Consider the following 23,173-nt stretch of genomic DNA (forward strand, 5'->3'; position numbering starts at 1 on the left):
CGTTATAAAAATGCCCTTATCCTTGCAAGACTAGCCATAGATTCTTGGATTAATCTCTTTCTTGAGGCCATGTTTCTCACCTACACAGAACTCACTCTGATCACTGTCTTATACTATTCACTTTGAATAGGAACAATAATACTCTGAATATGCCTTTTAGGATGGAGACCATATGATGCTCCCACCCTACTTTCCCTGACATAGTGAAAGCCTCCTTTAAGAACAATATCTATCTCACTAAGGCTATCACTCATTTGAGTCTCAAATGAAGAAATGGAATAAAGATACCTTTGGAAACATCTTCCAAAAGAAAAATTTATTAGTTTCCAGACTTGCTGTTATCTAAAAGTTCACCAGTTTCTTCCTTCAAAATTTGAAAAAGAAGCTCACCTAGGAATCCAGTGATATCCTTAAGCTTGAAACAAAATTCTGGAGACTCAAATCTAGAATCACCTGTCTCACTAAGGTTGACTCTAATATAAAATTCTTCCACTCATAAACTCTGAACAGAAGAAGAAAGAACAAAATTAGTTCTCTTAAAAATCACTGTTGAAACCGGGTTTACTCACAAGGGGAAATCCAAGAATGAGTTCTATCCTTATATTCCAATCTCTTCAACATAGACCATTCATCCTTCTATCTGGGGTTTAAAAAAAAACCCTCATCTATTGGGTCCAATAGAACTTAAGACCATTCTCTTTTAGAGGCTATTCTCTCAGTAAATGAAATCAAAAAAGCCATTCTTTCTTTAAAACCCACTCGAGGCCCTTGGGCCTAATGGCATCCACCCAATGATGTACCAAAAATAATGGAACATCATAAGCCTAGACATCACCAAATTCAGCATAGACACCTTTACTACCAAGTCCATAGAAGAGAGGGTGAACTCTACCTATTTCTGCCTTATTCCCAAATGTCAGAATGCCACTAACCTTTAGAATTTTAGGCCCATAGACCTCTGCAGTACTCCATAAAAGAGTATAGCTAGTAGAATCAAACCCTTTCTAGCTAACATCATTGGTTATAGTCAGTCCAACTTCCTCTCCAATAGAAGAAATTCTGATAATGCTATTTTATCTAGGAATATGACAGGACCCAAACTAGGGCCTAGTCATGTCAGGTATCTCAAGTCCAATCGAGATTGGAGACCACCTCCAATACCCTACCGTTAACCATCCTACAACCCATGTCGAATGAATTTTGAACATATAATAAGATAAAATAATAATAATTTAAAGACATTAAATGAAGACTATAACCATAACCAAACGTCCAACCAGTACCAATCCCAATGCCAATACCAATACCAAGGATAACACTACTACCAAAACCGCCTATGCTTATAGTAGTCTAACAAAGCCTCTAGCCAGAATCAAAGAACATCCGATTGGGATATGCCCCCGACTATAGCCAAAATCATAAACAAGGAAATAACAATAATGAAAAGAAGTCCATAGCATAAAATGAAGTCTTCCAGAGTATGGAAGCTCACCACTTCAATATGACTCAAAGCTATCCCCAAATCTAAGTCACTGAGTAGGAGGAATAATAGTATGGTCGGTTCCTTCATCGCGTGGAAATACAACTCCCGAAGATGGTTAGTAGAGTGAATGCTAGCATGTAACTCAGGGATAAAGATAATATAATGCCATAATTTTTAAAAATAAAATAATTAACCATATGCAATCACATGTACACAAACACACACACACATATATATATATATATCGTGGCAAGATAGGGAACAAGGTTTAGCATGGATTTAAATCCTTAACCTGGGATGAGTAGCTTGACTATCCTAAAACCACCCACAGTCTATATGGGTTCAACTCTCCCTGCTGAAAGGGCCCTAGTGCGTGTTAGCCACACTACTAGAGAAAAGAACTTGAGATGACTAATACATCTCCAAAAATATGAAGTGTTACATCATGCACACAGTCACCAAGACTACCCTCATATCAGCAAACGTGAGTTTCCTGTGTCAGTCCCTTCAGGACCCCCATTTTTTACATCTTTGCTACTCGACCCTCTTCAAACCCATATTAAAACCATTTACACATTCCTAACCATTTTCTAAGGAGACTTTCATTAGGCATTAATCACTGGTATCGTCATACAAAAATTAGAGCTTGCAAGTCTATTACCTTATGCCATATAAACCATTTAACCAAATTAGATTCCATCATTTCCAATTAACCAATACCATTTAACATCAGGCCATGGAAACCAAGGCCTTTCCAAATCCATATGCAACCAACCGAAATTCATGTTCCATTTACCATTTATGCCATGCAAGATTCCAAGAATAATCAAACTATGTGGCAAAAATCATTCTCATTGATAATTTCACAAACAAGTTGCAGACATGCCATTATTAAAGCCAAAATTATCAAATTTGGGGTTAAACCATGACCTTTCTATTAAATCATCATTCCCACACCCATATATGCAAAACCATAATTAAAAACATACATAGTCATAATTTAAAACATAGAAATCTTAATTCAATAATATGCATTTAAACCCCTCAACCTTGGTTTAAAACCACCATTAATGATTCATGAACAAAGCTCTATACATATGCTTTTAGTAAACTAACAATGAGGGAAGAGTCATATGCCTGAATTGCAAAGATTCACAGAGAGAAATTGATCTTCACGCCCTTAGATAACCACTTTCGAGAAAACCTAGCCAATTTTGCTTGAGAGGATTTTGAGAGAGTAAAGAGGATGTTTAATCTTGTAAAGTGTAGAATGAATGACCAAAAAATATTATAGGGACGTGGGATCTTAAGGGTTTTAAGTAGGAAATGTATAAAGTGTCCCCCAGCTTAAAACTGTAAAAAGACCTCAGGTGGTTACGAGTCGACCCCTTGACTCGTGACCACAACATACGACTTATACCCTTGAGTCATCACCAAGACAATAAGTTAGACACCCATACACTGTCCATCCTACAACTTCATGATTCCCAATCGTTACTAGACCATATGACACATATGGTCTAGTCATTTCTAAGACAGAACCCAAAGGAGTGGACACTGGACAACACACGACCCAACCTTACCACTCATAGCCTATCCTCATGGATCTTAGTGAGCCACTCATACTCAGAGCCAAGTAAAGTCACTAAGTCACTAGTTTTGTTAAGGATCGCCTTAACGACTCATCACCACCCTTAACGACTCGTACCACTAAATCATTACCAAAATAAAACCCCAACCACCATCCGCTGGATACCTAACGATTTGGGTCACCTAACCCATACCCACACCATACGACTAGTATGATGAGTCGTTAATAGGATATTAAGCTCAAAGCCTAAGAATTTTTCCTAGGGAAAAAAACTAGGGTGTTTCAATTCTCTCCTACTTGGATCATTCATCCCCGAATGATGGAACAAGGCATTGAATAACACAATCAAACCCCAAAGGCCTCTACTCTTACCTTTAAATAAATTAGAAGACAAATATGGTAAGAATAATACATACCTTACGCACGATCTTACGGAGAACAAGACTGGGTACTTGGACTTTATGTCCTCTTCAGCTTCCCAAGTAGCCTCTTTCACCTTGTGGTTTCTCTATAGAACCTTTACTGAAACTACTTCCTTGGTCTGTAACCGATCAACCTGCCAATCCAAGATTTCAATTGGGACCTCCTCATAAGACAAGAAATCCAAAATACCAATATCTTTGATAGGCACAGTTTACAATGAATCATCCACACACTTTCTCAATATAGACATATGGAACACCGGGTGAATGGAGTTCAAACTAGAAGGCAACTCCAATTTATAAGCAATGTTACCAACCCTTCTTAAAACTAAGTATTGACCAACATACCGGGGACTAAGCTTCCCCTTCTTCCCAAATTGCATCACTCCCTTCATAGAAGATACCTTTAAGAACACCCTATCCCCAACCTCAAACTCTAACTTCCTATGCCCCACATTTTTATAGGACTTTTGGTGACTTTGGGCACCTTTAAGCCTATCCTGAATCACCTTCACCTTTTCCAAGACTCGGTGAACCAAATTCAGACCAAGCATCTCCGCCTCACCAACCTTGAACCACCCGATAGTAGACCTACACCTCCTACCATACAAGGCTTAAAACAGAGCTATTCCAATACTAGAGTGGTATCTTTTGTTATACGTAAACTCTATAAAAGGAAAATGCTCAACCCAACTACTACCATAGTCAATCACACAAGCTCTAAGCATAACTTCTAATGTCTGAATAGTTCTTTCCACTTGCCCATCTGACTGCAGGTGGAAAGAAGTACTAAGACTCACCTGGTCCCTAAGCATTTCTAAAATGACTGCCAAAAGTGCGATGAAAACTATGTTCCATGATTCGAGATGATAGAACCGACACCTCATTTACAATATCGTGAAGGTACAACATCGCAAAATCCTTTGCCTAGAAATTGGTCCTCACTAGCAAAAAGTGAGCAAATTTAGTCATCCTATCCACGATGATCCAAATCAAATTGAACTAATTTGAGACCGAGAAAGAACATTAACAAAATCCATGTTGTTCACTTCCCATTTCCATATAGGAAACTCAATCTCTTGATACAATCCTCCGGGCCTCATGTGGTTCACTTATTGGAACACCATGCTTTTAGCCATAAAACTAGCCACATCCCACTTTATATTGTTCTACCAATACATCTCCTTAAGGTCATGATATATTTTTTTCAAATCAGGATGAATAGCGTAGCATGACTCATGTGCTTTACCCAAGATCATCTCTCGCAATCCATCCACATCTGGAACACACAATCTTCCTTAGTACCGCAAGGTACCCTTACCACTAATCTCAAAAGCCATTACTTTATGCCCACCTACATCACTCTTAATCCTCATCAGGATAAGATCTAGCAATTTCTTCTCCTTTACCTCAGCATCCTGGGACGACTCCGCTACCTTCTCCACAAACATACCACCATCCTCAGAGTTCAAGAGGAGAACTCTAAGGTCAGCCAAACAGTGAACTCTTTCACCAATTCTCGCTTTTCATTATCCACATAATCTAGAATCTCCATGGATAACCTGCTAAGAGTATCAACAACCATATTAGCTTTACCTGGGTGGTAGTAAAGACTCATGTCATAATCCTTGAGTAGCTTAAGCCATCTTCTTTGCTTGAGGTTCAGCTCTTTCTAAGTAAATATATATTGTAGGCTCTTATGATTTGAAAGGATATCCACATGCACTCCATACAAATAGCGATGCCATATTTTTAATGTAAGCACCACAACTAATAGCTCCAAGTCATGATTCGAATAATTCTTCTCATGCACCTTCAATTGTCTAGAGGCATAAACTATCACTTTGCCATGCTATATCAAGACGCAACCAAACCCCATACAGAATGTATCATAATAGACCACAAATCCATCTGTGCTTTTGAGAAATATCAAGATTAGAGCCGAAGTCAGCTTATCCTTTAGCTTTTCAAAACTACCCCCACAAGCATCAGACCATAAGAACTTCACCTTCTTCTGAGTCAGCAATGGGGAAGCTATAGAAGAGAAACTTTCCAGAAACCTTTTGTAATAACCAGCTAAACCCAAGAAGCTCCGAATATTAGTTGGAGTCATGGGTCTAGGGCATTTTCTAACCATTACAACTTTCTATGGATCCATTATGGTCCCTTCACTAGAAATGACATGACCCAAAAAATACATAACATTGAACCAAAATTCACATTTTAAAAATTTAACGTACAACTATTATGACTTTAGGGTCTGCAATACAATGCAGAGGTGATCGAAATGATCCACCTTACTCTTAGAGTATACTAGAATATCATCTATGAACACAATGATGAACAAATCCTGTAATTGATAAAAGACTCTATTCATCAAGTCCATGAATGTTGTCGGGGCATTAGTCAACCCAAAAGACATAACCAAGAACTCAAAATGCCTGTATCGAATATGGAAGGCAGTCTTAGAAATGTTCATGTCCCTAATCTTTAGCTGACGATACCCAAGCATAAGATTAATCTTGGAGAAAAACATAGCACCCTGGAGCTGATCAAATAAATTATCTATCCTTGGAAGAAAGTACTTATTCTTTATTGTTACCTTATTCAATTACTGGTAATTAATGCACAAACAAAGGGAACACTCATTCTTATGTATAAACAACACTGGTGTACTATAGAGACATACTAGGATGGATGAAACCTTGTCTAAAAGATCCTTTAGCTGCTTCTTAAGCTCTTTTAACTCAATTGGAGCCATTTTATATGGGGGAATAGAAATAGGACGAGCGTCTGGAATAAGATCAATCCTAAAATCAATCTCTCTATTGGGTGGAAAACCAGAAAGGTCACCAGGGAAGACCTCAGGAAATTCACTCACCATCAGGATGAAATATAAAGAAGAACCCTCCGAGTTAGAATCTATAACTCAGACCAGATGATAGGGACACTTCTTGGAGATTAATTTCTGAGCTCTAAGATATGATATGAGCCTCCTATTAGGAGCTAGGGAACCACCTCTTACATTCAATAACTGATTCATTAGGGAATTTAAAGAGGACCTTATGGGTATGACAGTCTAAAGACACGTAGCACGAGTGCAACCAATCCATCCCCAATATGATATGAAAATCAACCATGTCTAAATCAAACAGATCCACAAAGTCTCCCAACCACCAAAAGACACCACACAAACCCTATAGACTCTCTTGACAACCATAGAGTTGCCTACTGGGGTAGAAACGAAAAAAGGGTCTGAAATACACTTGGAACCAAAACCAAAATGTACAACCATAAATTAGGTCACATAAAAGAGAGTGGACCCTAGATCAAGTAAACAATACATATCATGGGAAAAGAGTTTCAATATACCAGTAATGACATCAAGTGATGCGTTAGAATCCTAACGAGTGTGAGAGCATAGAGTTAGTTTCGACTAGTGCCAGGCCAGATAGTGCACCCTTTAGTGCTGAAGCTAATGAATAGGCAAAATTTGCCCTATAAGCAACCTTACCAATAGGACAGTCCTAATCATATGCCCTGACTAACCATAATTGAATCACTTATCTTTTCCTGGGTCACAGTAGCCCCGATGCAATCAACCATAAAATATACATGGAGGATAGGATGGATCTGATTGTCCCCCTCTAGCTTAAGATTAGGCACCCTATGCCCTATAATTGTCGCTACCATGAAAATGCCTATCACTTGATGGCTTTGGGTAGGGAGCACTAGCCGTCGAATAAGACCTCAAATTGCCCTACTTCTTTTTGGGCTATTTTCCACCATCCCTGCTACTCTGCTTCTGGCCTCCACCTTGATCAGAAAATCTAAAATTCTTACTTTGCCTCTCCCTTATTTCAGCTTTCTACTTCTTCTTCTTCTTCTTACTGGATATACATAACCAACCTGGAGATATCTATCTCTTTTTTCAACAAGGAAACCTTACTCTCCAAAATCAAGTCTCGAGATAACCCAGAAGCAAACTTCCTTGTTCTAGTCCTCATGCTAGAAACCAACTCCGGAGCATCCAGAGATAACTGGTGAAAGTTCAAGGCATACTCTTTGACCGACATCTTGTCTTGATTCAGGTTAAAAAACTCTTCTACTGTTACTTTCCTTAGCTTATTAGGAAAAAAGTGGTCTAAAAAGCACTAGAGAAATCATCCCATAGGGCTGACTCAACTCGACACTCCTAGACTATTCCTATTTCTCATACTATTGGTATGCTATATCTTTCAGTTTATAGGTAGCAAATTCCACACCCTCCATGTTCATAGCATGCATAACACGGAAGATCTTCTCTATCTCATCAACAAAACCTTGAGGATCCTCCTCAACCTTAACACTAGTGAACACAAGAGAGTTCAACCTTATAAATTGGCCAACCCTTGTGGCCCCAGAAGATAGAGTAATAGAAGCACCACGTTCAAGCTGAGAAGCTACCAACTACACCAACATATAAATAGACTAAAAAACTCAGCATTCGTCACATCAGCATAAGGAGCTCAAGAAGAACTGGAGGGGACTGGTGGAACTCCAGGATGGCAATTAGGAATTTGACCCTTAGACCAAGTTTGAACCCCATAAGTAGGATGGGTCCCATCAATATTGTCCTCAAGTGGGACAGAGAAGTTTTTGTGACCTTCAGATCGTCTAGGAAACATGATCTGAAAAGTGATCAAATGGGTATTAGAAAAGATTTCAGGACCTTAGACTCTACATCTTGAAAACAACACCCAAAAAAGAGAAACATTCCTAAATGCATCATAGCCTCTCTCTTAAGAGTGGGGTACGCTACATATCCTTAAAAGAGAATCTACTCGACATGGCTTTGTCGAACACGTAGTTGACCATGAATCTATAGCTCTGTTATAAATCTAACATGACTCAAACTAGGTCCTAGTCATGTCGGGTATCTTAAGTCTAACCAAGACCGAAGACTACCCCAAATACCCCACGGTTAACCATCCCATATCCCATGTTGGATGAATTCCAACCATATTACAACATAAGACAATAATAATTTAAAGATATTAAATGAAGTCTATAACTATAACTAAACGTTTAATAAATACCAATCCCAATAACAATACCACTACTAAGGCTAACACTAATAGCGACACCGCCCTTGCCCCTAGTAGTTTGACAAAGCCTCTAACCAGAGTCAAAGAACATCTGGTTGGGACATGCCCTTGACCATTGCCAAAACCATAACCAATGAAATAACAATAATGAAAAGAAGACCATAGCATAAAATAGAGTGTTTCAGAGTATGGAAGCTCACCGCTTCAATCTGACTCAAAGATGTCCTCAAATCTAAGTCACTAAGTAGGAGAAATAGTAGTATGGGTGATTCCTACATCATATAGAGATACGATGCCCGAAGACGGTTAGCCGAGTGAACGCTAATATGTAACTCAGGGATAAAGATAAGATAATGTGATTATGTTCCAAGTGAAATCAATTAACCATATGCAATCACATGTACACACACATACAAACACACACACACACACACATATATATATATTGTCCTTGGGATAAGGAACATGGTTTAACATGCATTTAAATCCTTAACCTGAAATGAGTAGCTTAACCATTCTAAAACTACCCAAGGGCTATATGGGTTCATCTCCCCCACTTAATATGACCCTGACTAGGGCCTTGTCATAATAGGCATCCTAAGCCCAACAAGGATTGGAGACCATTCTGATTCCCAATATAACCTCCAATCATATACCCTGAGTCGGATGAATTTCAAACATATAACAAGATAGGGTGGTTATTAACATAAAGACTTTGGGATAGGTCCAAGACCATGGCCAATCGAAATAAGTCCAACCATTCAATGCCAACCAATAACCATAACCACAACCAAAAGTTAGCTTCTAAAACCCCATTTTCTTCTTCTTTCATATATAATAATAACAATAATATGCTCAATTAATGCCAAATTAGAATTATTTTAAAATGTCAGTAGTAAGTGTTAGTAATAATTTCTTAAATTAAAAACTAAAAAAAGAGACATAATTTTGTGGCTATCAGTCTCTTGAGTCTTGGTTGGGGTTTCCATCACAAAATTATACCCAATGATTTTAATTAAAAATAGGTATTGGTCTTAAACTTTTGATACCCATAGGCAAAACTTTAATGTGAAAAGTAAAAATTATACCCATTGATTTTTTGTAAAGGAGGTTATCGGGTTTGGGCGTGGAGATGGGGGGAAGGATGGCGGCTGCCGATAGCATTTTGAAAGATGCCAGATCTGGATGCTGGCAGCGGCGATGGACTGAGAGGTGCTGACACCATGGCTGGTGCATAGATGTTGACAATGGAGAAGAGATCGGAGGGAGCACAATAGCTGGTTTGGCGTGACTGGTAGCTGGTGATGTCGAATGTTATGGCGGTGAGAGAGGAAAATGGAGGTGGCTTTTGGTGGTTTCACCGGAGCATTGAAGCAACGACTTCGATGTAGAGGGAATATGGAGAGATAAGGCTTTGGGGGTCATTTCACCGGCTAGCGGTGGCTGGCAGTGAAGAGGAGGTGGCGGCGGAGGGTTTTTGGAGAGATGAAGAGAGAGAAAAGAGAAGGAGACGAATAAATTTGGAGAAAAAAATGTTTTAAATTAGGGTTGTGTTTATCTTTTAAAAAGAAAGGGAGGCTAATCTGATCTCAACCATTGAATCATTTTAGATCAACGACTGAGATTAAAATCATTTAAAAAAGATGTCCAAAAATTAATTTGAAATTAAAATGTCATTAATTAGGCTAAAATTGATTAGGTAAAATTGGATAGAAAATGGCTAAAAGAGAAATGAATTTAGACAAAGTGATTTTAGTTTAGGCTGTTATTTAAATAATAGTAAATAATAATAAATAATAGTAATAATAGTATAAAATAAATAATAGATAAATAATAATAATAAATAATAATAATATTAATAATAAAATAAATAATACTAAATAATGGAAAACTAGATAATGTATTTGCAAAAATGTGAGTATGCACAGTTACCAATAATTTAATAAAATTATGTAAAAATGTTATATCTAAATTAATAAATTGTAAAAAATGATATCAAAAATTAATAAAATAATTTGTTCATTTTAAATCATGAATATGGGACATCGAAAATTTTTTTGATGTAAGAAAAATGTGTAAAAGATACTAAAATTTAAAATTTAATAATTTTACTAAAATAGCAGCCTAAATGTAGTACCGAGAGGTCAAAATTGGGTGTCAACAATTATAACCACTAAAAATTTTTAATTTACCCATATAAGTGGGCAGAATAACAAAGTAGAAGTATTAGTGGAGACAAAAAAGATGGCCACAACAAATCTCCCTTTAGCAGCGATTAAGTCACCACAAAAGAGTTTTAATACCGACAACTCGTAGGTCGCCACTAACCCAAATTTTATTTGAAAAATTACTACATATTAGTGGATACCTACATATAGTCACCACTAAATATGTCATTATTAGTGGTGACTAAGTCACCACAAAAGACTTTTAGTTGCAAAAATTCCTAGGTCGCCACTAACCCAAATTTTGTTGGAAAAATTACTATATATTTGTGGTAAAATTACTATATATTTGTGGTGACCTACACATAGTCACCACTAAATATGTCATTATTAGTGGCGACTTTAATGGCCGCCCCTAAATCTTATACCTTTTGTGGCAATCTTTGATGTCGCCACAAAAATCCTAACATTTGCGGTAACTGTTTGTGTTGCCACTGAAAGTCGTCACAAAAAATAGTATTTTTTGTAGTGTCCATACCATAATAAAGTGGAAAAATCACAAATCAAATAAAATCATACAATATCAACCCCAATACCAGTCACGATGCCAAAGCTGACACCACTGCCGACACCGCCCATACCAACCCATAGTAGTCTCACAAAGACTCTATCCAAAATCAAAACAACATTCGATTAGGACATACTCCCGACCATAGCCAAAGCCAATGTCCAAAACTAACCAATGAAATTATAAGAAACTAAAACTAGAAATAGAGCCTTCTGAAGTATGGAAGCTCACCACTTCAAGTCAACACAAGCTGTTCCCAAAGTTCGATCACTGAGTAGGAGGTGTAGTGTAACCAACACCTGCATCGCGTGGGGATTCAACGTTGAAGACGGTTATCAGTTGGAGAGCTAGCATGTAACTCAAGGATATGGATAAAATAATGCCAGCAGTTTTTAACTATTCAATCAATGCATATACCAATGCAATACATACATATTTATACCATGCCGAGATAGGAAACAAGATTAACATGAACTTTGAAATCATTAACCTAGGCTGTGTAGCATGACCGTCATAGAACAAGGCACCCACGGGCTATATGGGCCCAACTCTCTCCTAGCTGGAAAGGCCCAGTGCATTTAGCCACACGAACCAGAGAATATCTATATCCGCATATGACATCATGGAGGACTTGAACCTCCCAACATAATCAAGGTGAATTAAGCACCAATACATGTAGTAAGGGGGAATTGAACCTCCCATTCATGTGTTCATTCGGGGGAGTTGAACCACCCAGTCAAATGACATCCACACCGGCTAGTGCAATTTTTAGTGTTAGTTCTTCGGACTCTACTTTCATGGCCCAACTACACATCCCGCTATTAAGGCCAATTTAAAACCATCATTTCACACACACAACCATTAAGCTATTTACTTAACCAAAGGCAGTTAATTAACGCTCAACTTACACGTCAAACAAATGGTACAAAAAGATAAAATGGGGGAGGTGAGATCCTTCACTAATGTTTCTTTTTGGGATTTTCTAGTATAAATTTGGGGCTCCAAATAATTAGAGTTTTAACAATTATGCACGGATCATGGGATTATGCATTACTAAAGGAGTAACATGTGGGAGATAGTCATCAACATTGAATTAGTAGATCAGATATAGTTAGGTTTGGTTATAGATTTTGATGCTAGTCTTCCAACAAAACACCAAACTTTCACCCATTGATCCTTTCAAATACCTGATAGGTGTGTTCAATAATTTGAAACCACAACCTCAATCAAGGCATCCCTATTTTTAGGATGACACCCATGACTTAGTCAAACTTACTTTCACCCTTATTTCTAAGATAGTAAGAATTTAGCAAACTACACACATAATTATTTATCATTGCTTTAGTCTCCACATCCCTCTTTCAAAGATGATATAGATTCCTAATATTCACCTAAAATCCTTCTTTTGAATAAGGCCTTGGGTTTTCTAGAGCTTGGAGCTTTCACCTATCAAACTGTAATACCCGTACTTTTCCTAGGTTGAAATTTTTCCCTAAAAATGTTAGAAACTTTATTTGAAAGATGAATCCACTTTTATATATATGTTATTTTCAATATTTTCACTTTTTTTCAAGTGGAAAATTTCATAAGCTTTCCATCGATACCAAATTCGCCCAAATCCAATACCCAGGCAAAGAGTTAGAGCCTTTTTAGTGAGACAGTGTATCACCTGAGTCATCAGCGCATTACGAAGCCAGCTTAAATGGCAATTATCAATTTCCAGTGTTTCTCCACTATAGTAGCACGTCGTGCCAAACTTCCAAGTCTCAAACAAGGTGGCAACACGATAGCTCCGCATCGCGCCATCATGTAGATTCCTAATTGTCCAGTTCCAGTGACATGGCGCGATAGTGGTGCATCGCGCCAAGGATAAAAATTAGGAAATTTTCACAAGAATTAAAATACGTGTCCTAGGGTTAAAAGTGTCAATTTCCCTACCCTATATAAGCTCAAAAACATGGATTTGAGCCTCCATTACACCAAAATATACTCTATTCTCTCAAAATTCTCTCAAGAACACATTAGGGTTTTTCGTAGAAGATTCAAGTTCAAGAATTTCCTTCATTAATCTTCGTGTATTTATGAACCAAGGTATGCGTAGTGTTCATTCATGGACTCTTTATGTCCATGAAGCCCAATAATCTCTTTTCCAACTTCAAGTTTATGGATTTCTTTATGAGTTTCATGTTGGGTTTGTTTTGTTCATGTTGAGAATGATTAATAGAATTCTAATCCATGTTGGGTGATCAATTTTATGTGGAATTGATTAGTATAGATGTATATTTATGTGAACTTACGATTAAACCCTATAATGATGAAATTAGAATTGAACCATGATGTCTAATTATTGTACAATGTTGTTTACATATACTCTGCCTACCATGTGTTTGATTGAATGCCTATATGAAGGAAAAGTGACCAAATAGCATGATATTATGAAATCCCCATTTATATACAAGTTAATGCATATCAAATGATTGATGAAGTGCTTCAATATATGAATTATGAATTGTGTTGTTTGTTATGTGTTCGAGTAAGTCATGTTAGGTCAGTTTCTTTCCATCGAGTCCTGGGGGTACTTGTACCCAATAACTTAGTTGTGTGCCTAAAGCCATGTCATGCTTTCATGATACTCAGCACCAAGTGAACCCAAGGATGTGGACTCACCTGTTATTCAGTGGAGGGTGTGATCCCTAGAAGCAATCCTTGTGTTCTAGAACTATGCAGCTAGTGTAGGTTGAGATGGACCCTACGAGTTTATGGATATATATATATATATTATCTCATTTGGGTTACCTACTAGGAGGGGTTGACGGAAGAGCTCCCTGTCAGCGAAGGTATACTCACAGCAGGTCTTTACCCGTGGCACGGTATTGACACCTTTCCAGCTGGGGTTACAGGTTGGACCTCACTAGTTCAATTCCAGGGCATGTCAGTTAGATGATTACCTTCCACAGTCTCAGTCACAATCTCAGTCTCAGTTTCAGTCTCAGTTACAGTCTCAGTCTCAGTCTCAGTTACAGTCTCAGTCTTAGTCTCAGTCATAGTCTGAGACTTAGTCTCAGTCTTAGTCTCAGTCTCAGTATTAGTCTCAGTAAAAGAACTCAGATAGTTCTTCAGATTTCAGGACTATCAGATACAATTAAATTCAAATACAGTATGAAAGTCAGCTAGTTCTATCAGATTCAAGACTGTTAGATACAGTCACTCATGTTATCAGTTATATCAGTTCTCAGAACTCATGTTATCAGTTATATTAGTTCTCAGAACTCATGTTATCAGTTATATCAGTTCTCAAAACTCACATTATCAGTTATATCAGTTCTCAAAACTCATCAGTTATATCAGTTCTCAGAACATATATTATTAGTATTTATCTTCAGGACTGTAAAAAATATTCAACTAGACTAGTTCTTCATAATCATAACTGTCAGAAATAGTTATTCATGTATTAGTAACATAGTATCAGTCCCTCAGTATTCAGTAATATAGTATCAATATTTCTCACTTATCATTGACTTAAGGGTCAATATCAGTAGACTCAGTATTCAGTACTATCACGATCTCAGTTACAGTTATGTAGTCATGCATGTATTCTCACATTTATGTTAGTCAGTCAGTTAGTATTGTTCATGCATATGAACCATTTGCATTCAGCCTACCTCACTTGCATATTGGTACATTCAAAGTACTGACACATTTGCGCTATGGTGTCTTGTACCATAGGTTTAGAAGTACGAGCTCTACAGCATCAATTGTATCCTAGTCCAGCAGTCAGAGTCAGCTGTGAGTCCTCATCCTTTGAGGACATGATGATTATATTACTATTTCAGTTTTCAATTTATTTTAGTTGTCAGAATTAGTTGAGGACATTTCCCATCAACTCCTTATTCAGATAGTTTAGAAGATTTCAGACTATAGCATGCCAGACAGTTACTTTAGATTTGTTTTGGTATTTGTTATACCTTTTTCAGACATTATTTTATAAGATATTTATTTAGTTTTGAACCTTATAGCCTTACATCTTTTACGTATTCCGCATAATTTCAGTATATTATTCATTGCTTAGTTACAGATATCAGTCATGGGTTAGCTTGTGGTCCTTCGGGGTCATAGGCACCGTGTAGCATTTCGGGTACCAGATTTAGGGCGTTACATAAACCCATATAGATATTTGGATCTTTCAACCATAAAATCCTAACCAAATTAGCATAGTAATAATAGAACCCATACACATGAACTACCAAATAAATGCTAACAATAACAACCCATACACACTCTAATCCCTACACACACATAACCCCAAGATGGAGATTTAGCTGCACATAAGACAAATAAGGATAGATATACCCATAATATCCATTGAATTAATTTTTGGTACATCTAAGCGAATGTTACTTCAAACTTAGGTCCTCCACAATATCAACAATGGAAGTGAGAAAACCTTTTACTTAGAGATTCTCCAATGTATTCTTCACCCAAAATTTATACAATATTTTCTTCTTCAAAAATGGAGTCTACAAAACCCTAAGATAAACTAGAGGAATATTAGGAAGAAGGAATATGATGATATTCAATGCTACATCCCATTAGGGCTTGAGCCTTGTTGCTCACTTGGACTGACATTTCTGCCAAGCTGCGATCGCGCAAGTTTGTCCACGACCGCGGCTGCTTGACCGCAATTGATTTTCACGATCACGGTTAATTAGTCATCTTAAATGACTGTGATCGCGGCCCATGGAATGCCACCACGATAACTGTGGCTAGTTCACTGCAGGTCTTCAACTACACTTTTTCTGCTCCTTTTTGATTATTTCAAGCTCCAATCCACATCTTTTGGTTTAGTCAACTCCTATTCCCGCAATGAGTGGATATTAGTACATTCAATCACAATTATGACTCATTTACTCATTTGAGACAAGGTAATATGAACGAAAAATGAGTGCAAATGAGTGGTAAAATCAGCACTTATCAACACCCCCAACTTAAGACCTTGCTTGTCCTCAAGCAACACTACCTCTTTTCTATGAGCCACAATTATTTATGCCCAAATTTTATGCCTTAAGGGCCATACTGAATTCAACTTGAGTCGCAACCATAAGTAGCTCATTGCACATATGCTAGGCTACTTTTGCAACACCTCTCATTATAAAATGTAATAATTCAGGCTGCACCAGTCTTTAAGGAGCAATCAAATAACAAAAAACAATACTCTAGAAGCAACTTACCTTTTGACTAAAACTAACCCATAATCTACTTGTCTTATTATCTAGGAGGTGACAAAAATCACTCACCTCAATTTGTTTACATGGCCATCTCACAAGAAATAAAAGTTTCACACACAAAACTACCGACCAAGTAACAGGGAATTTTAAGTGCAAAATTCTCCCCTCAGAAAAAAATCTCAATGCGACAAGTGTCATGCCATAGGCTTGCCCCTGTTTTCAATTACCACTACAAAGAAAGTAAATGATTAGAGATCTCAAAGGACTTTCTAAGCTTGTAAAGTAGGTTCGGGTTAGGGTAGGATATCATTTAGGGAACTAGGTTACACCCTACCTTAAACATCTACACCACTCTTTACAACACTCTTCCTTTCAACTAAGGGCCACTCTTCTTTGTTTTCTCTCTTTTATTATGCTTACTTTGCACTTCCTTTGTTCACCACTATTCTTTTATTTCATTTTCTTACAATTTTCATGCAAAACTTTCCTTTTTTGGAGCTCTTCCTATTTCATTCTTTTGCTTTTGTAGGCATACTAGGAAATTCATTTACAACTCTGTGGTTCCAAACTCACTTCTATCAATCTTTACCACTCCAACTTAGGATTTTAGCCTCACCTTAAATTTTTGAGTTTAAGGAAACTATGGCTCAAAAGAGGGATAAAAAAATGGTTCACGACTTGTAATGTGTTTGCCAAAGAAAGGTTTAAAGGCTCAAAGCAGGTACTAGGGATTATACTTATACATGGGTCAACTTTTTAGGCTAGAGTGGGTTCCAAACTCACAAAGAGGGCCTAAGATAATTTCTCTAACCAAATACAATAAAAATTAGTTTTGAAAGACTAATGGGGCAAATTCTAGACAACACAAGTATACAAGAGATAAATGCTATATTCTCACCACTCATGGCATGCAAAATTTGTTAAGGGAGCTCAAACATCCCTCCCGATAGAAACAGTCATGGAGTATTTATAACTTATTCATAAGTAAAAAATTTGTGGAACCACAATAAGAAAAAAAGATTTATTACAATATTGCTCATGTCTATGCCCTTGATTTTTTAAAAACTTTAGATGAAGGGGGTTTCTTGATTTGCCATAGCGCCATGGACAAATTACTAACATATGGATACTACTACAACCAATGCCTTAGTCTCACATCTTGGCTCAAAATGGGCAAACTAACCATATGGCTACTCAAAATTTGCTAATGGTGTACAATCTGATCCCAACTTTTCAAAACAAAATAAAATGATAGTTGTGCTAAGGGTACTCCAAATTCCCCTACACACTTTTCTCAACATCACTAAGATGCATAACAAAATTTAAAATACAAATAGAAAACTAAAACTATAAATAAAAGGAAAGCATGATAATCTATAAAACAAATAATATTCAAAGCATCATCTCAAATCAATAACATAAAAGAAATAGTACCTAGTATTAAGTCATCAAAACACCATAATTCCAGGGGCACCGCCAACTAGAAAAAATGCAGTTTCCCCACTTCATGCACACTAAAGCAAGAGTAAAAAGTGTCCCCCAAAGTCTGCCACAAGAGATGCTCTCCCTATCTGACTCTGTGCTGGCACCACCAGTCTTGTCAACTGACTAATTAACAGAGGCCTCATCTTTGCTATCTAGCTTTTAAGAAGGTAATTTCTCATTTGTCTTGAGCACCTTAAATATGCCTTTTACTCCCTTTCACAGCTTCTTGAAGAACTTGTCTCTTTTCTTCTCTCTTCATACCATCTTCTCATGTGATTGATTGAGGTCCCTGTATGCTCTTTCTAAGGCTGAGTATGCTCTCTCAAGGCTGGCAATGGTGGCTCCCTATTCCTGTTGCTCCTTAATGTACTTATCATAGTTATATTGCATTACATATGAATGATAGGATATAGAGAGCTCTCCCGGACCCTGAGGCTAACTTTTTGACCACCCTTATTTGAATTAAAAGATCATCTAGGGGATTTGCTGATGAGGGTTTGCATGCTGCTATGTCCTACTGGGTTGATTTATCAAAATCTATCTTTATTTTCTTTCTCTGGCCTGGGTCAACCTCGCCTCTGAATTTAAGTGGACAGATAATGGAGCTCGGGAACACCTAAGTCTCTGTAGCATATACCTCCACCTCTACTCTCTAACAGAGTTCAGTGACAAGAGAAGAAAAAAGTAGGTGTGTACCTCCATGGGTTTGGTGAAAGCTCTATTATGATAAGATAATCTATCTCACATTATGTGGGATGCCAAACGTGATGCAGGCTACCATTTGGGCTCTCAATTTCATGATGTTGGTCATTTGGGTATAGGGTGAAACTCGACTGCATATGATATTTAACCATAGTTTGACCTCTGCTTTGAAGTCCTTCATTAAAATGTCTTTCTTGGTGATAGACTAAGGAACTTCTTTACCAAGGCATAAAATTTTGTCCATCCAGGATTCAAGCTTACATGCCCTTGTGTGAAACTTTCCTATGTAGATATTTGGCAGCCATACACCATATTCACCTGCTCTGCTCTGAAAATTACCTATTTACATTAGGTTATCATCATGAGGTTTGTTGAAGAGACTACGTGAGGTTTGTGTAGAACTCACGAACCCATATCTCATTAGCCTCACAAGGTTCTGGGCTAAAGTATATCCACCCGGTCACAGTGATTCTGGCATAGAATTTTGGGAGCTTTTCTTCCACCTTGTACATGCCGATGCCCCTATCAAGGAGGAGCTTAGTCTAGTGGAAATCATCATAATAGAGTTGGCGGTATTTTGCGGTCATAAATCTGGTGTTGTTGAAGCCTTCCATCTTTAGGGCTAATGATGAACTGTATTGAGATAACCCTTGGTTATGCACCGTAGTGCCAAAAAATGAAGACAATTTTGAGAGAAAATGAAGTAGGGGCGAGTTAAAAGTGAGCAGTGTGATGGTCATTTAAATATATATGACTTCGATCACAGCCTTAGTCATGTGATTGCGGTCACATGGCTACTAACTAAATACCAAATTCATACTTTCCTTCTAACAAATTCGGTCAAAATTTTGGTGAGCACCGCTGTCTCAAGGCTTATACATGCATAAACAAAACAAAAATCTTATTCTACCATGCATAATTAAAAGGATATGTACCACTTTTTGTTGCATGATGGGCTTCCTCTCATTGATCACTTAGTTTAAAGTCTTCGTAAGATGTACCCTCCATTTCTTTTTATGCTTCTATTTAGAAGATTCGAATATCTTCCCTAACTTTTGCTTAATATGTAAGGAGCAGTAGAGGGACAAAATATTCAGATCTTCTAATAAGTGGCTTGGAAGAGCTGGAGCAATGGCAAGCAAGTTTTGGTCTTTCCATTTTGAAGATTTAAACCTTTTACCTATCTTCGCATCAAACTTTTGTGTAAGCTTCTTGGGTAAAAGTGAGTGCATCACTAGGCCATTCCTTGGACTTTGGAAATTGAGCATCTTGGCCTTCAATGGGGGTGAAGGGGGGTGGGGGTGATTCCATGTTCTCCTGTGGAAGGTCAAACTTCAAAATACAAGAGTTGCATTCCACTTCTCTACAATTCTCCATTTATTTATAGGAATGGATCTTCGTAACATCCTCTAAACATAATGTCAAAAAGTAAGTTGAATGAGGTCCAACACTTAATTTTGGGATAACCTCCCCCGAAGCATCTCCACCCTAAAATGAACTAGAGTCATTATAAGAGACTTGTGTTGATATATCTCTTGACTCTAGTATGTTTGCTTTATTTAGGATTCTTTTCCTTCATATGAGTTATATGGTTGAGAAGCCATTGAGGATTCTTCACTACTAAGCTCTTCATCATAGCTTGGTTTCTCTTGTTTATAACACTCCTCCTGAGTACTTGGAAAGGTAGTAATAGTTTTAAGCTTTTCTTTGTTGCCCAATAAATCTTCCATAATACCCATTAATTCTGTGTACATTCCATATTCTTTGTAAGACCCCGCAAAGTTTCCTCGTAGTCCGAGCCTTAGAGCGTGTCAAGTGAAGTGTAATTCCATCCAAAAAAAATTAAAAAGAAACTTCCCAAGTGATTGGTATTTAAACCATATAGAATTTTCTTAAATTTGACTTTTTTTCATGTAGACAATTGAATTAGTTTTTCAATGATACCAATTTCATCCAAATCTGGCATCGGGGTGAGAAGTTATGGCCATTTTACTGAGAGTTATCGAAACTGCCAAGGTGTGATGGACGATCTGATGGACCGTCGAGTCTGTGATGGCCATTGCTTATCCCATCGCAACCAAGATAGTAACTCCTTTTCCTGGCCCAAGTGCGATGGCCAGGATGACGGACCGTCAAGGCTGCCACAGACCATTGCTGATACCATCGCCACTGAGGCAGTGTGGTCTTGTCCTGGCCAATGAGCTATGGACAATCTGATGGACCATCAAGACTATGATGGACCATCGCTTCAACCATCACATCAAGGCAGTGTGATTTTTTTTGATCGACGTGCGACGGACGATCCGACGGACCATCAGACTAGCGACGTATAGTCGCTTTGACCATCACAGCCCCCGTTTAGTATTTTTAGGTCATTTTTAAAAGATCTTTTTGTTTTTTTCCACTTTTTTATACCCTGATATATTCCAAACAAAGCAAATGGCATCATTCATCATCCAAAACACAAGAGAGTTAGGGTTTTTCCCTCAAGATCAAATCTAAAACCCTTCTCCAAGAAATCCAAGAACTCACTATAGATTCTACAAATTAAATTGAGATTTGAGTTCCCAAGTTCAAGGGTTGCAAGAAACCTCTCTCAAGAGTAAGAAGAAGAGTTTGAAGCAAGCTTGTTCATCTAATTTCATAATCTAAGGTATGTGGGGTTTTGAACAAGGGTAATCCTTTCACCCTTGTGCCCAAAGGCTTATTTAAACTATAATATTCTATAATCTATGAGATTTTACATGATATTAAATTGAGGTTTTTTTACCCATTGTTCTTGGTTGCAAGATTTTGATATTTCCCATGAATTAAGAGTCTAATGGCATAGTTTTTACATGTTTTCTTGAGAAATAGCAGCTGGGTCTATACCCCATGATTTTAATCCTTGAGAAGTTGATAGTTGAAATGTTTGAGATATTTAAGTATATGAGTATATTGAGATTATGAGCTAAATTACTGTAAATTCCAGATTTCTGTATGATTTATGAATCTATATGCTATCTATTATGCATTATGATGAGTTTTAATTTGACATTGAATTATGGATCATTAAGCCCTACTTGAGACTTACAATTTTATAAACTTTTGTGCTATAGTCACCCATGATTTGATAATTTAAGATTATTGAGAAATATTTTGACCTAAAGATCATAGAGCTTTGAAATTCTCTTCACTACATGAGATTACAGATTTGAATATTGGGTTCGTATGAACCATGAAATTATTTTGAAAGTGGATTTCCACGATTTCCACAAGATGAGTGATATAAACTAAAGAGAATAATATTTATGACCAATTTGGGTAAGTTACTATGGTTTATTACCCCAGAACTACGTGCCACCGTAGGTTTGAGATTGTGGGCCTAAGGCCAAGATGATTGGGCCCGAGACCGAGATAAGTGATCACTGAGTTGAGGGTATACTCCTTGTCAAGAGTATGATGCCTCTCCCTAACATGAGATTTCTTTCTTAGGAGGACAATACGTTGGAATCCATGTAGCTCACATGGTTTATGTCGGTTAATAGAACATCCCTAAACTAAAGTATTTTCCATTGAGATAGAATATTTTTCCTTAAAGCTTTAAGATGAGATATTTTATAAAGTAAACGAATTGCCTTTGAGTATTTTCAAAAGAAGGAAGTAGTTTTCTCTACTAATAAGAGTTGATCACCCATTTTTAAACCAAAGTCATATGATTCCGAGTTCCAAGTGTTTGAGTTCAGAAATGTTATAAGTTCTTGAGCAATAAAGAAGTTTTACTCTCCATGAGATATATGCATGAGTTAAAAGTATTGTTTAAAGCTTTCTTCATCCTATGAGTAATGAGAATAAGAGAAGTGTATAGATTTTAAAGCTAGAGTATAATGACTCACAAGATTTGTGTTACATGCTTCGACATACAAGATTTATGAGCTTTATATTTTGACTTATTCAAGCCATGTGAGTCATTACTAATTGCATGCATGATTGGATTGAAGAGTATTGATACTGTTCTTATATAAATGAATACACCCCCACCTACTCAGTACATTCCCAAGTGCTGATCCACATATATGACTATGTGCTACATTGTCTTATAATGTAGGTTCAGGTGCTCAGTCCCAGTGTCGTCAGTAATTCTGGAGTACCTTCATCTACATTTCTACAGTGGTGAGTCCTCATGGTTTGAGGACCTATCTTCACAAATTTTAGTATTCGAGTGTTTATGTTATTACTTTTAGTTTAGTTTGAGTTAGTTAGGGACTTGTCCCAACGACTCTCGAGTTCATGGAGTAGTTGAGGCTTTGTCAGACTAGTTATGAGACTGTGGTTGTGTTGATATTTCCATTTTTATGGTCATTTAGACCAAGTATTATCTTCATATTTTCTTTCATTTGATAAGATAGTGCCAGTGTTTTGTATATAAGTTATTATGAGAAGTGATGGGCTCAAGGGGTTAGCTT

The sequence above is a fragment of the Capsicum annuum genome, chromosome 2 (genome assembly GCF_002878395.1).
Source record: "Capsicum annuum cultivar UCD-10X-F1 chromosome 2, UCD10Xv1.1, whole genome shotgun sequence".
In the NCBI taxonomy this organism is placed as follows: domain Eukaryota; kingdom Viridiplantae; phylum Streptophyta; class Magnoliopsida; order Solanales; family Solanaceae; genus Capsicum; species Capsicum annuum.